General features: G+C 50.6%; 1 long non-coding RNA gene across 1 annotated transcript; it reads right to left on the reverse strand.

Annotated features, from left to right (window-relative positions):
- Positions 1-1,513: 1,513 nt before the first annotated feature.
- LOC143434136 (uncharacterized) lies at positions 1,514-3,691 on the reverse strand. Its single transcript, XR_013103409.1, has 2 exons — positions 3,560-3,691; positions 1,514-2,566 (listed from the first exon to the last, which is right to left on the reverse strand). It is a non-coding gene; the product is annotated as an uncharacterized LOC143434136 (long non-coding RNA).
- Positions 3,692-13,028: the final 9,337 nt, after the last annotated feature.

Here is a 13,028-nt window from a genome sequence, read left to right on the forward strand (position 1 = left end):
ATCAGTGTGTGTTTAAATTAATTAATTAACTTATTTATTACAAGTATGCATATGTGTGTAGGCGCGTGCATGTCACATCTTGTGTGCGGAAGGTCAGAGGACAATTTGTAGGAGTCTGTTTTCTCCCTGTACCTTGTAGGTTCCAGGGATCAAGCTCTGAGCCTCAGGCTTCAAATGGCAGCAAGCACTTTCACCAGCTCAGCTATCTAGAGGCCCCATACTGCTGCTTTCATGTAAAAACAAGGGACGCCTGGGAGTGTTGGCTTATGCTTGTAATCTCAGCACATGGGAGGCCAAGGCTGAAGGAATGCTGCGTCTGAAGCCAGAATGATTTACATGGAGAGCTGCAGGCTAGCCAGAGCCATGTAGCCAGACTCTGTCTAGGCAGCTAGTGTGTGTATGGGGAGGGAAGGAGCAACAGAAAGAGGAGGTGAATACACATTCACTGAAAATAATGAAGCAGGGCATAGGAGCTCACGTGTCTATAATCCCAGCACTCAGGCTGAGTCAGGAGAATCACACGATCTAGGCTAGCCTGGGTCACATAGTGAGACCATATGTTAAAAATAAAAAGTGAAACTGACCCTGGGTCCCACTGTCAAGTCATAACCATGATGGTCAAGGGTGCTAGTTACTTATTGAGTGCCTATTGCATACTGATCCACCGACACTACGCCCCCCCCACTAGTTCCTAAGAATATCTACAGGTAGAAACTCTCATCCCCCCCACACCCCCCAAAGAAACCCAAGCCCCTGAGATGGAGCACAGCATCCACACAGGAGAGCAAGGAATGACCCAGATGACTTCAGTCCTTCTAGTCCTACCAGTGTCACCACAGCCTCTCCCTCTTTAAGACACACATCCTCTGAAAACATAATAAATTTGCATTGAGATGTTTTTCTTTTTTCTCATCTACCCAGGGTTTGAAATCATTTCTGTAGGCAGAACTCAGTAACAACAGAAACATCATGAGAGGCACTTGCGTTGTGGCATTGTGAGCCTATAGCCACAGTCAGGAGTCTACTTAGTTCTCAGAGCCCAGAACAAGATAAAAAAAAAAAAAGCCAGTTCTGAGCTCAAAAATGATTCAGATTCCCAGGTAGGTGGCAGCTGACAAGTATGGGTTCCTTTTGTGCACATGGCCCTGTGGACCTGTGGAACTAAACATGCCACACACCCTCGTGGCCAGCCCTGGGTAAGTAATTATTTTTCATCTTTGTGGTCTTTCCCCAACCCTACCCCCCCTTTTTTTGGACAGGTTCTTATGTAACACAGTATAGCCCTTGGACAGATTATTTAACCAAGAATGACTTCTAACTGTCCTGTTTCTACCTCCTGAGTGATGGGATTATAGGTGTGGCCACCAATGCTGTTTGATGCAATACTGGTGATCAAACCCAGGGGCTTCGAGCACACTAAACAAATACTCTGCTAGTTGAACATATTCCCAGGCATCATCATCATCATCATCATTATTATTATCATTATCATTATTTCTTCTTCACGCTTACATGTTTGTTCTTTCTTCCTGTGTTTATTTTTGAAGAAGTTTTTAAAGGTTTATTTTGATTTTTTATGTGTATAGGTATTTTGTCTGTGAGTATGTATGTCTGTGTACCATGTGTGTACAGTGCCCTTGGAGACCAGAATTGGGTGTTGGATCCCCTGAAACTGGAGTTGCAAACAGTTGTTAGTCCCCGTGTGGGTGCTAGGAATCAAACCCAGGTCCTCTGGAAGAGCAGAGTGCTCTCAACCACTGAGCCATCTCTCCAGCCTCAAGATTTTTATCTCTTTAAAAGACAGTAACCATGGCTAGGCTTAATAGACCAGGCTGGCCTCAAACTCAGAGATATAACTGTTTCTGCCTCCTCAGTGCTGGGATTAAAGGCATGTGACATCATGCCCCACTCTGGAGATTCATTTTTAAGTGTGTGTGTGTATGCATGTGCGTGTGTGCACACACATGCACACATGCTTGCACGCACACTCAGGTGTTTGATGAGACCAGATGAAGATGTCAGATTCTCTGGAGCAGGAGTTATAGACAGCTGTGAGCTGCCTGGTGTGAAAACTCAGGTCCTCCAGAAGAGCAGTGCCAGCTTTACCCAGTTATTCCTTCAGCTCACTTTAGTTTTGACACAGTTAGTTTCTCACTATGCAGCCCAGAGGACCTCAAATTTACAACTTTTCTACCTTTGATCTGGAGCACTAGGTTGCAGGTGTGAACCCCACCCCTAGCTCCTTTGGGACAAACTGAGCTCCAAAGTCAAGGAGTGCAAGAGGCACAGCAAGCCATGCTCTGGGAAGACAGTGTTTTGGATACATTGAAAAAATACATAGTGGGCTTGCAGACGCCGCTGTCCCTGTTGCCCCTTGCCATGGCTATGGTCAGTCTCACATCAGGCTCATGGTGAGCCTTTGCTCACAAGGTTCCAAAGACAGCAAAAAAAACGTTCAGATCTGAGCACCGGAGAGAAAACGTGGGCTGCAGGAGCTCCCCCTTTCAGGGTTCATGTGCCAGGGTGGCAACTTTGCACACTGTAATGGCGCTGGCAGCGAGTCCACCTGCAGGGAGAGATTGGAAGGTGAGAACTTCGTCCTGGCAAGCACTGAGCAATACACAAACAGTCCCCAGTTCCTTATCTGCACTGCAAGGCCTGAGTGGCTGGACAGCAAACATGTGGGCTCTGGGAAGTTGAAAGAAGGCATGGACATCACAGAAGCCATTAGAGCGGCTTTGTGTCCATGAACAGCAGGACCAGCAAGAGGGTCACCATTGCCAACTGTGGACAGCTCTGACTCTTCTGACTTTCAGGCATCTTACCCACCAGGCCATTCCCTCTGCAGCTCAGAAGAGTGCCCCACCAAGTCGACCCTGTTTCCTCTGTCCTACCAAGTTCTCTGTGGTCTATATTTTCCTCATTCTTCTCTGAGTCTTAACAGTCCCCCTGCAAAGTTAAGTTTATGGTTATGAATAAAATATAAGGGGAAAAAAAGGAAATTAAAATATCAAATGGAGTTCCCAGCAAGGTCACCAGCAGAAAAAGCAGGCTCCCCCCTTGAAAAGAGTGCGACTTAGACTGAATTCTCTTGAAATGGTCACCTTGCCATCATGGAATTCCCCCTGCTCTGCCGTGGAGTCACTGTGGCTGACTGTCTCAGGGCTTGTGGATACACTGGTTCCTTTGAAAACAGTGGGATGTGTCATCCTGCACTCTCAGGACAGGATTTCCATCTTCACTGGTAGGCAACTAACCCCCCCCCACACACACACACACATCCCCACCTCCACCCATGAAGCCCATGGGGACACTGGGAACACACTGTAAACCCATGGAGGCCAAAGTGTCTCTGGGCTCTCAGAACGGGTTCTATGCTTTCTTAGTTAGCCCCTGGCTCCACCCACTGTGTCCCTAGCCCCATGCCAGGTAGGTAGCCAGTATGATATGATCACAGGCTCCAACGCTAAGCTCTTCCCTGTGACCTGTAAACTTGACTCTTACAAAGAACTGAAATGAAGAGACCCACTTAGCAGAGAGGTGCCCACCGGCCACTAACCATTCACTTTTGTGGAAAAAAATAACGTATCCTTCCTGGATTAGGGTCTGAGCCCTTCTTATTTTCCCCTTAGGGAAAACAAAACAAAACAAAACAAAACAAAACAAAACGGCTCTCGGGTATCATTTCAAGTTCTAAGGCTTTCTGAGCAGCGCCTGTCCTTGCTGCTGTCATTCTTTCTCCTGTCTCCCAGCCAGGCTGCTTTCTGTCTTTGTTGCCAAGCTCAGACGTCGTTCCTGAAACCCAGCCCAGCCTCTGCGAAGCCCGGAAACTTCGAGTTCAGCGACTGTGCACGAAGTTGGAGCGGCGAGGCCAGAGAAAGGGGCATCAGCACCTGGAGCTGCCCGAGGTCATGACCAGGATTACGGCAGAGCCTGCTTCTAGGGACCTCCAGACAGTCCTGGTGGTAGACATGAACTTGACCCCGTGCTCCTCCTCCCGCCTGCATCGCCAGCTCCGGTTGACCTGGTAAAGCGCTCCGCCCTCTGCTTGGCCTAAGCCGGGGTCCGGGGTGGGTTTAGCGGCTGAAGCTGGAGGGAGCAGCCAGGGGCACGCCTTGGGGCCGCCCTGGGGTGCAGTCTGGGTCCTAGCCTGTGCAGCCCAGCCTCGCACAAAAGAAGGCTGCAGAGTTAGGCCGGGAATGCTCCTCTGAGGCAGTTTCCTTCCTGCAGCCAGAGCTCTTAAAGGGGAAAAAAAGATCTTGCACTTAGACTCTCTGCTGGGGGTTTTTGTTACACACTGGCCCCTTTGGGATACAGGGGGAGGGGGAGGAGTTAGCCTTCCTAGACTGGGCTAGCCAGAGGCAGCAGAGTCAATCGGGGCTTCACTGCCAGAATTGTAGTTGACATTATTTTCGGATGCCCCCCTTCTCCCCTCCCCCGCAAGCTACTTCCCTGTAGCCTGAAAAGTAGAAAGGTACTCACTGTTGTGCTACCTGAGGTCAGCCAGGGTGTGAGTGAGCCTAGCCAGTGCTAGAGACACAGACAGCTGTGGACAGAGGGTTTAAGGGGGAGGGCCACATCAGGACCCTGGAGAGCCTGCTCTCTAGGCTCAGCCTCTGAGACCACTTGTGGACACCACTTCTCAGCACCATTCCCCTTTATCTGAAATAAGTGCTTGCCTGAAGAATGGCCTGGTATGTGTGCGTGAGGAGTCCCCGTGGGGTTGAACTCTGCTCTCCAATACACAGACAGTGGCAACGCTCCCAGAGATCAGCAAGACTATAAGCAGGCACCCCAGCCATTGCAGAGATCGTTGGCTAACTACTACTGCCAATGCTGGCCAAGTCCCCAGCTATCTAGAGGTCAGCCCTGATCCACAGATATCCCTTGGGCACCTGGGACCACAGAAGCTGTAGGGACTTTGGGGGTGGGGGAAACCCAGATATGAACTGGAGATCTGGCACCCTTGGTCCCAGCAAGCTACCTGTCCTCAATACCCCATCCCCCCAGCAGGTTCTCAAACAAGAGTCTGGAAAGAAGAATGCCAGACCTCCATAAAATTGAAAGTATTCCATGGCCAGGTGGTGATGGCACGTTGCCTTTAACCCAGCACTCAGAAGGCAGAAGCAGGTCGATCTCTGTGAGCTCCAGGATAGCCAGGGCTACACAGAGAAACCCTGTCTTGAAAAACAAATAAAAGAAAGAAAGAAAGTGTTACAGGACAAGGAAACGTCATCTTCCAACTTGGGCTCTTGTACGTTCATGTGAATATACTCGTGTTAAAAAGCAGGCTTTCTGGTGTCTTGGTAACTTAGTCAGAGCCTTGAGAAGGAAGCTACCCAGATCTGGGAGGCAAATTTGTGTTCATTTCACTATACTTCATGGAGAAGTTGAGTTACCCTCTCAGGCTAGATTTATTCCAAAGTTAAAAATCTCCCTCCAAACAAGAGTCCCAGCACTGGAGAGATTGTTCAATGGTTAGCTTCCTAGCTGGGCATCTTGGCCATATATGCCTTTAATCCTAGGGCTCAGGAGACAGAAGTAGGTGGATCTCTGTGAATTCAAGGCCAACTTTGTATATATAGTGAGTTTTAGAACAGCCTAGAACTCTGCAGGGACTCTCTATCTCAAAACACTGAAACAAGCAGAAAGAGAGCGTGCTGCTTTTACAGAGGAAAGGTTCCAGTGTTTGGTTCCTAACATCCACTTTTAGTGGCTCACAACCACCTGTAATTCCAGCTCTAGGAGATCTGATGGGCCTCTTCTGGCCTCCACAGGCACACACCACACACACCACTTATACACACACACATGATTGTGTACACACTTAAAAACATTTTCTCTCTCTCTCTCTCTCTCTCTCTCTCTCTCTCTCTTCAAGAGAAAATTCCAAACCTATCTTGACTCCATAGCTCTGCTCAGTCAGTGCCCATGATCCTCAGATGCCACAAGGGAGACAGGATGCAGGAAGCAGGTCTAAACTTGAACTTTGTTTATGTCCCAGGTGGTTAAAGAAATGGTATTGACTGCCTGGGCATTTGTGTACTGTCACCCTGGCAGGGTCAGCTCTGTATCCCAGCGCTACCCCCATCCTAGCGGAATAACACTTGCATGAGCTTCTGTGTCCTCACTGGCTACAGAGTTATGACTCGTACTCTCTGAGAGGGTCAAGATGATATTTGCATCTCCTTGCTAAGTTCCCTGCAAGCACCCACCAGTCACTCAGAAATCAGAGCCCCTGATACCCTATGGGTGATCTAGAGTCCAGGCTCCTGTCTTCTCTCTTGGGTCATCTGTCTTTGAGGCTGCCCACAAAGTTCTCTCCTGCATCGAATGCCTTTCCTTTCACTTTTGGTGTTTTTTTTCTTCTCTCATCTCCTTCCACTGAGCCCCTCTCCGAGGGGACTAAGAGGCAGGGGAGAAGTTGTTCTGAGTAGTACCAGCCTCAAGGTGAGGTTCTCTACACCTACGCCCCAACCAGAGTATTTCTTTTCTGGACAGGGCCCAGGTCACAGGCCCTATGGTCTGTTGAATGCCTGCAGAGACAGGCAGCTCTCTACTTCTCTGTTGTATTGCTATTGAAGGAAACCTTCCAGGTACCCTTCTACAGTACTTGAGGGGGAACAAGGATAAGCGGCACGTAACAGCTCTATGCCTCACCAGGGAAAGCACTCCTAAGAAGGTCCAGAGAACATAGACTCATCTTCATCTCTATTATTTATTATTTACAAACCTGAGCCTTGTTTCCCGTTTTTTGCCAACATTCCATTTGGTAATGCCAGGTCTGTGTTGGTGACCCCCACTTATCTCCTAACAAGAAGGTCTCTTTCCCTGGGGACAACATTTATCTACTGTAGTTTTGTGGCATTAGATTCCCAGTTTTGGGAAAATCTGGATGAAACGTAAGAAAAAAAAAAAAAAAAAGGGAGTCACAAAGTGGTAAAGCAGCAAATCTGGGAGCCGAATGCAGAGAGGAGACATCAAGGTCCAGCTGTGTGGAGCCCTGTGCACTTTGTCTCAGCCTCTGTGTACTGTGATGCCTCAGTGGAGCAAGGAAGTGTGTTCAAAATTTCAAGATGGTGACAGTGGTAGATTTAACAGAATGTAGGGCCCTTCTGAACTCACGTGCTTGCTGAATGCTGGGCCTGTGTGGTAGCTGATGATCCCAAGCCACAGAGTCAGGGCTGGCCCTTGGACTCATTCATGCCGAGGCTTGGGACGACTGTAGGCAGCCAAACTGAAAGCTCACTGTTCCTTTTCCTAGGTGTGTGTGGGCATGTGCATGTTGTGTGTGTGTGCGTGCGTGTTTGTGGGTATTCTATGGTAAACTGAGATCATTTTGGACCCTCCCCCCAAAAGAAAACCGTCTATTTATTACCTTTGAATCCACAGAGTGCACCCAGCGGAAACAGCTCACACACTATCCACGAGAACAAAGCACATTAGTGTCTGTTCCGTACTGCACCTCATGTGCAGCTCACTGAGTAACTGATCTCAGCTCTTGGCCTACATCAAATGACACAATGCTACAAACCAATTGTCATGGCTAAGGGGAGATTGCTGGGGGCATTTCCCCACCCAGTCCCTCATCACTGGACATGAAGATTCTTCCCAGACTCCTTTGCTGTTAACCACAGCACAGAAAGCACACATGCCCTGCTTCCCAAGGCTGTAAGCCTTCACAGGAGCCCCTGTCAGTCTGCTAAGGGAGAATTTTCAGTTTTGGAAGTTTCTTGAGCGTATCTGAAGTTTCATCTGGCCCAAGAGCTCCAGTCCCCAGACTTTTGTGGGTGACAGACCAATGTCATAGCCATGGCACCTACAGTGGTACTTTTATCCAATGTCATAGGAATCCCATGCTGGTCACAGAATGTCCTGCTGCTCTTGTGGTAGGAGACCATGGGACATGCTGGTCACAGAGCTGACAGTATTCCCCCCCTCCGGTAACATCAAACTATGGAAAGGACATGGGAGACCACAAGTGGAGAAGTAGGCTTCCTGGACCCCAGGACTCATTGGATAGAGTTGAAATGAAAAAGCTTGGTGGCCACTCGTGGACAGTGCTCAGTAAATGTCTGTGGAGTGGCCAGGCTGTCTATCTGGGTCCTCGAATTGTTCTTCACCTTCAGGGTCGCTGAAATTGTCGCCAGAACAATGGGGGTGGGGGGTGATTAGAAATCTGGTGGAGGTCTTGCTGGGCTGAGAGCAAGGTATTGTGTGGCTGTTCTACAGGAGAGAGCCAATGCCCTCACTTTGAGGGATTGGAGGAACGTTTATGGAGTGACTATTGTGTGTCAGGTTCTTCATGACCCCAACCGTGTGGGATGGAAAGAGTGGCCCCCTCGATGAATCCCGGGTGTGCCCTATGTTTGTTTTTTGTTTTTGTTGTTGCTATTTGTTTTCTCCATCCTCTGATGGCTGCCTATATTCCTTTGCTCCTGCCTCCAATGCTGGCGCCTCTCTCTGACTAAAGGGCTTGTGGGTAGTCCAGGCCAACCTTCTATTCCAGGTTCTTAGCTTCATCATGACTTCAGTCCCCTTTGTCTTGAAAGGTGACATATCTGTAGTTTTGAGGGACTGAGCTCTGAGTATCTCAGGGCCATTGTCCTGTCCAGCAAGGGCAGGTTGAGGAGTAACCTGATGTTTCTTAGAGTACTAAGAGATGTCACCTTCCTCTCTTCTCTCTTCTCCCTCTCCTCCCCACCCATCCTGTTCCTTTTCCTTCTCTTCTTTCTTACTTTGAGTATGAACTTAAGGTCAGGGAAGCCAGGGACACAGAAACCTGGCTCCAGAGCAGACAGCCCTCCCTATTCTTGATACCCTGTCTTGAGAGAGATACCAGCTTCAAAACTTTCTTAATACTATCAGAAGGGACCTGGGGCAGGTGGACACTATGGAGTGTTTTATGTGTATCAGGATCTACTTCATCTCCCCAGCCCCCGTGAGATGGAAAGAACAGCCCCCTCAACTGGCAGAATGCAGCAGCTTGTCCACAGAGGAACCTCAGCTCCTGCAGAGAACCCTCCAGGCCTGGAGTTGGCAGAGAAGCAGATGTAGTTGGAACTGTCCCGTGATCAGGAGGATAGGGTCCTTGCATCCCAGCAGAGCCTGTCTGCTTGCTCACTGAAGGCTAGGAAGAACCCAGAGCCACTTCTCATGGTGAAACCCAAGAAACTGGCTTAGAGAGGAGTATTGATTTTTCCCAAAGACACAATCACTGGGGTGTTCTGCTCGGGCCTTCCTCTGCAGAGACCTTCTTCTCTCACTTCTTTACAGGGACACTGCACATGTGTAGTCTCTGGCCACTGGTTCTGAGGGGCAGTCTATTAGGGGTCGGGTTGGCCCATCTTTGAGGGTGTTTTGTTGCCTTGCTACCTCCCGGACAGGCATCAGCCCACTGTACCTGTTCCTGATTACAAGCCAGGGTGTGGATGGAGCTGCCCCAAATTCAAATCTAGTGACCCTATTTCGGGGCAACTGATCATTCTATATCTAGATTTACCTATCTGCAACTGGGCATGGTAGATAGCCCCCCTCCCCCCCCACCAGGGATTCATTCCCCTCTCCAGGAGGTCCTTGCCCAAGGACAATCTGTACATACTCCAGCAGGAGGCTTCCCAGGCCCCACCATTGCTCATCTCAAAAACTAATGTCCTTAGACCTCAAGAAGGTCTCCTGGTGAGCCAGAAACTATACTATATTGTCTCAACCCCATGGGGGCAGATACCAGTCATAGATAGTACCCTTCCCATTTTACAGATGGCCAGACTGAGGTAAAGGACTCAAGTCAAACAGCTGGCAAGGTCACGGCTGACTCACAGTGATGGCTGGGCCTCAACCCTAGGGCTGTGGCCTTCGGGTATATAGTCTTCCCTCTCTCACTTAGCCTGCAGCCCTAGACTATCCAGAAGGGCCACAGGCCTCCTATCTCATTGGCAGAACAGGCTGCCTGCTCTCACGGCCAGACTATGGAGAAGCTTCTGGATTTGGAAGGGATCTGTGTGTGTTTTGGGGGCCCTGTGAATGGAGCCCCATTGCAGCTTGCATGTGAAGGTGGAGGTGTTGTTCATGGAGAAGGCTGTCTCAGCCTGAAGTGTCCCACCGGGTATCGTGAACATAGCAGAATTCTTGTGTGTGAGAGCCATATTGGAACACAGGAGAAACTTCCTGGGCAGCATTTGGAGTTAGGTGGCCCTAGACACAGGAAAGTGGCCAGTGTTGGCACCAGCAGGGCCCCTTCAAACCATCTGCAGCAGTGCCCCCTCTGGGCCTGGCATGGGAGGAGTTAAGCCGCTGTGGGCACCTTGGCACCGTCGCACTGACCAGAATGTCCGGCTCCCCACCCCCACAGCTTTTCTTCCTTTTTGCCTTTTTCCTTCTTAATTAATCATACGCTGCTGCCCAATTTAAATATGGAAATACCCAAGCTGAGGCTCTGCAATTATTCATGAAGCCAGGCCTGCTGTCCAGGCTCTTGGGCTGCGGGGAGCATCATGGCTTCACTGGCTTCGCCTCCTTTCTGTGAAATTATGTGCACAAAGGCAGCTCCTTATCTGGGTGTGTGAACTAAATAAATAAATAAGGGCTTTTGTTTGTTTGCGGGCTCCTGCACATGACTGTTTTGACTAAATCACTCGTGTTGTCTGCGCCTTTATGGGACTCAGGAGACAGGGAGTGGGATGTTGGGGGGGGTGGCGAGGGCTGGAGGGGGGTTGGCCGCCGGGCACCTGGGGCTCGCTCCCTCCCTTGGCACCAGCTTCACTCCAGCATCCCCCTACACACACTCCGCTGGAAAGTTCGCCCTGCCCGGGCTGGGCTCCCAGGCAGCCTGGCACAGTGCCAGGCTCGCCGCAGAGCGCGGGCAGCAGGGTGGGGCGAGCGGCAGAGGCGCGGAGGACGTGGCTGGGCGCCCTGGGCACGAGCAGGACCCGAGGCCAGGGGCCAGGGGCCCAGAAGGTGAGGGCACTCCGGGTGGGAGTAGGGTGAGCCATGGGGGTGGGCAGGCAGTGCAGCCCGGCTGGGAGCAGGCCTCGTGGGAAGACATTGGCTGGCGAAGAACCATGGCAGTACCAGGCCGCCAGCATGCAGCATGTCTTGCCCGCCCCAAGCCGGAGAGGTTGCAGCCTGGGATGGGGGGCGCGGGGAGGGGGGGGGCGGGTGGCTGCGTGTGCATGGGGCCTCCTCAGGAGCAGCAGCCACGGAGTGGAGCCTAGGCTGCAGGGACCAGCAGTGTAGCCCAGCCCAAGAAGGCCAAGCTAGGCAGGCGGGGCCCAGGGCTGTCAAGGAGAAAAACATCCCAAGGCCTGCAAATTGCTGCTCTCAGCTCGCCCCCCCCCCCGCCCGCCCCCGCTCCTGCTGGGGGTGAAAAAAAAAAAGCAGTGCTTCCTCTAGAGGCGGATGCAAACGGATGCAGAATTTTAACCATCTCCTGCATCAACCAGGCCTTCCCCAAGCAAAGTTTGCAGGGGAACTAGGCAGTGACACTACGGGAAAGGGGTTGTGAGGAGCCCACATGCCTTTTCTGTGAGATACTGGGAAGCCAAGGCTTCTTCAGTATCTTTTCCAGAGCTAGGGTCTGGAGCACCCGCTGAGGGTGTGGGTTTCGGGGCATACTGTCTGGTTCCTGCACAGGCCTGGTGCATCATGGGTGGTGGCAGGGTGCCAGTCATTGGCCCTGTTATTTCCAGGCCTGGGCTTTGCTCTTGGGGTTGAAGGCGTTGACCAGGCCCTCTTAGAAACCGGATGGAAAGACGGTGGTCTCAGTTCCTACTGACTTGGGCCCTCGGTGGGATACTGAGTGTTTCTGCTAGCTGATTTTTGTGCTTTAAAAATGCTCCAGAATGCTTTCTGGTGGCTGGGGGGTGGGGCGGCTCCCCCATTGTCTGTCTAGGGAGAAAGGGAATAAATTCTAGGGAACAGTGGTCAGGGGAAAGTGGTAGGGGTGCTCCTGGTAGGGGAAGTTTGTACCTGGCTAGCAAGCTACAGGGATTCCAGCTGCAGATGTGAGAACGCCCAGGATGGCCTGGGTCCCTGTTTTAATTTCAACTCCTTCTAAAATGAAAAGAAAAAAAATGGATATGAAGTAATGAACGTGTAATATTGAGCCCGACTTGTGTGATGTCCATCTCCGGTGTGTCTATGAAATAGAATTTTTAATAGTTATGAAGGAAGGGTCCCAGGAGGGCAACAGTGATTAGATGTGAAGAAACAGAGCTGGTCATAAGCCAGTCTTGTCTTTCCTGGGTCTGATGGTCTGATGTCTGGCTCTGGGGGTACTTTGGGGGCCATCTTGAGCCTCCATGAATCTGGCTTCTCTGGTGGTTGGCAGGATAGGTGACTCTGTCACGGGGAAAAGCCATGGCCTGGTGGCTGTGTGTGTGTGTGAATGCACATGTGTGTGCATACACTGTTTACTCATGTTCCCCAGTACCTGAAGGTATAAGTCACAATCTTTAATACAGGAAAATGCCAAGAGACAGTTGAGGCAAGTGACAGTATGGTCATGAGTGCCTGGTTTTCCTGAATCCTAGTTCATTCTGGGCTGGGGAGCCCTTGTCTGTCTCCCTAAGAGAAAACAGTTTTCAAGGGTCCTTTGTGGATCGTAGGCCCTCTCCTGGCCCAGCCCTATCCAGCAGAAACAGTGTGAGCCCCAGTCACAGGCCTAGCAGCAATCATACAGGGTCCTTACTTTGCTAATAGAATCCATTTACTGTACCATAGATCCCAAACAGTAATCTCAATGCGCCACACGGAATTGCTAATGAGAGACATCTTACTTTTTTTCCCCTACAAAGTCCTCAATACTCTAAACATATTTTATGCAAGTGCCCAAACTTGGATCCTTCTCAAGGGGTCTGGGCCCAAGAAGGTGGGCAGCTTGCTGTACTGGGCAAGGCAAGTTGAGCTGGCTTCTCAAAGCTGGAAGCTTTCTTTTGCCCCTCCCCACCCCTGCTGGGTGTCCCTTCCTGGCTAGGGCAGGGGACTCCTCTGTTGGATTGTCAGGCCCCCAGCAACCCTGAAAATGGATA

This window comes from Arvicanthis niloticus, chromosome 13, assembly GCF_011762505.2.
Source record: "Arvicanthis niloticus isolate mArvNil1 chromosome 13, mArvNil1.pat.X, whole genome shotgun sequence".
In the NCBI taxonomy this organism is placed as follows: domain Eukaryota; kingdom Metazoa; phylum Chordata; class Mammalia; order Rodentia; family Muridae; genus Arvicanthis; species Arvicanthis niloticus.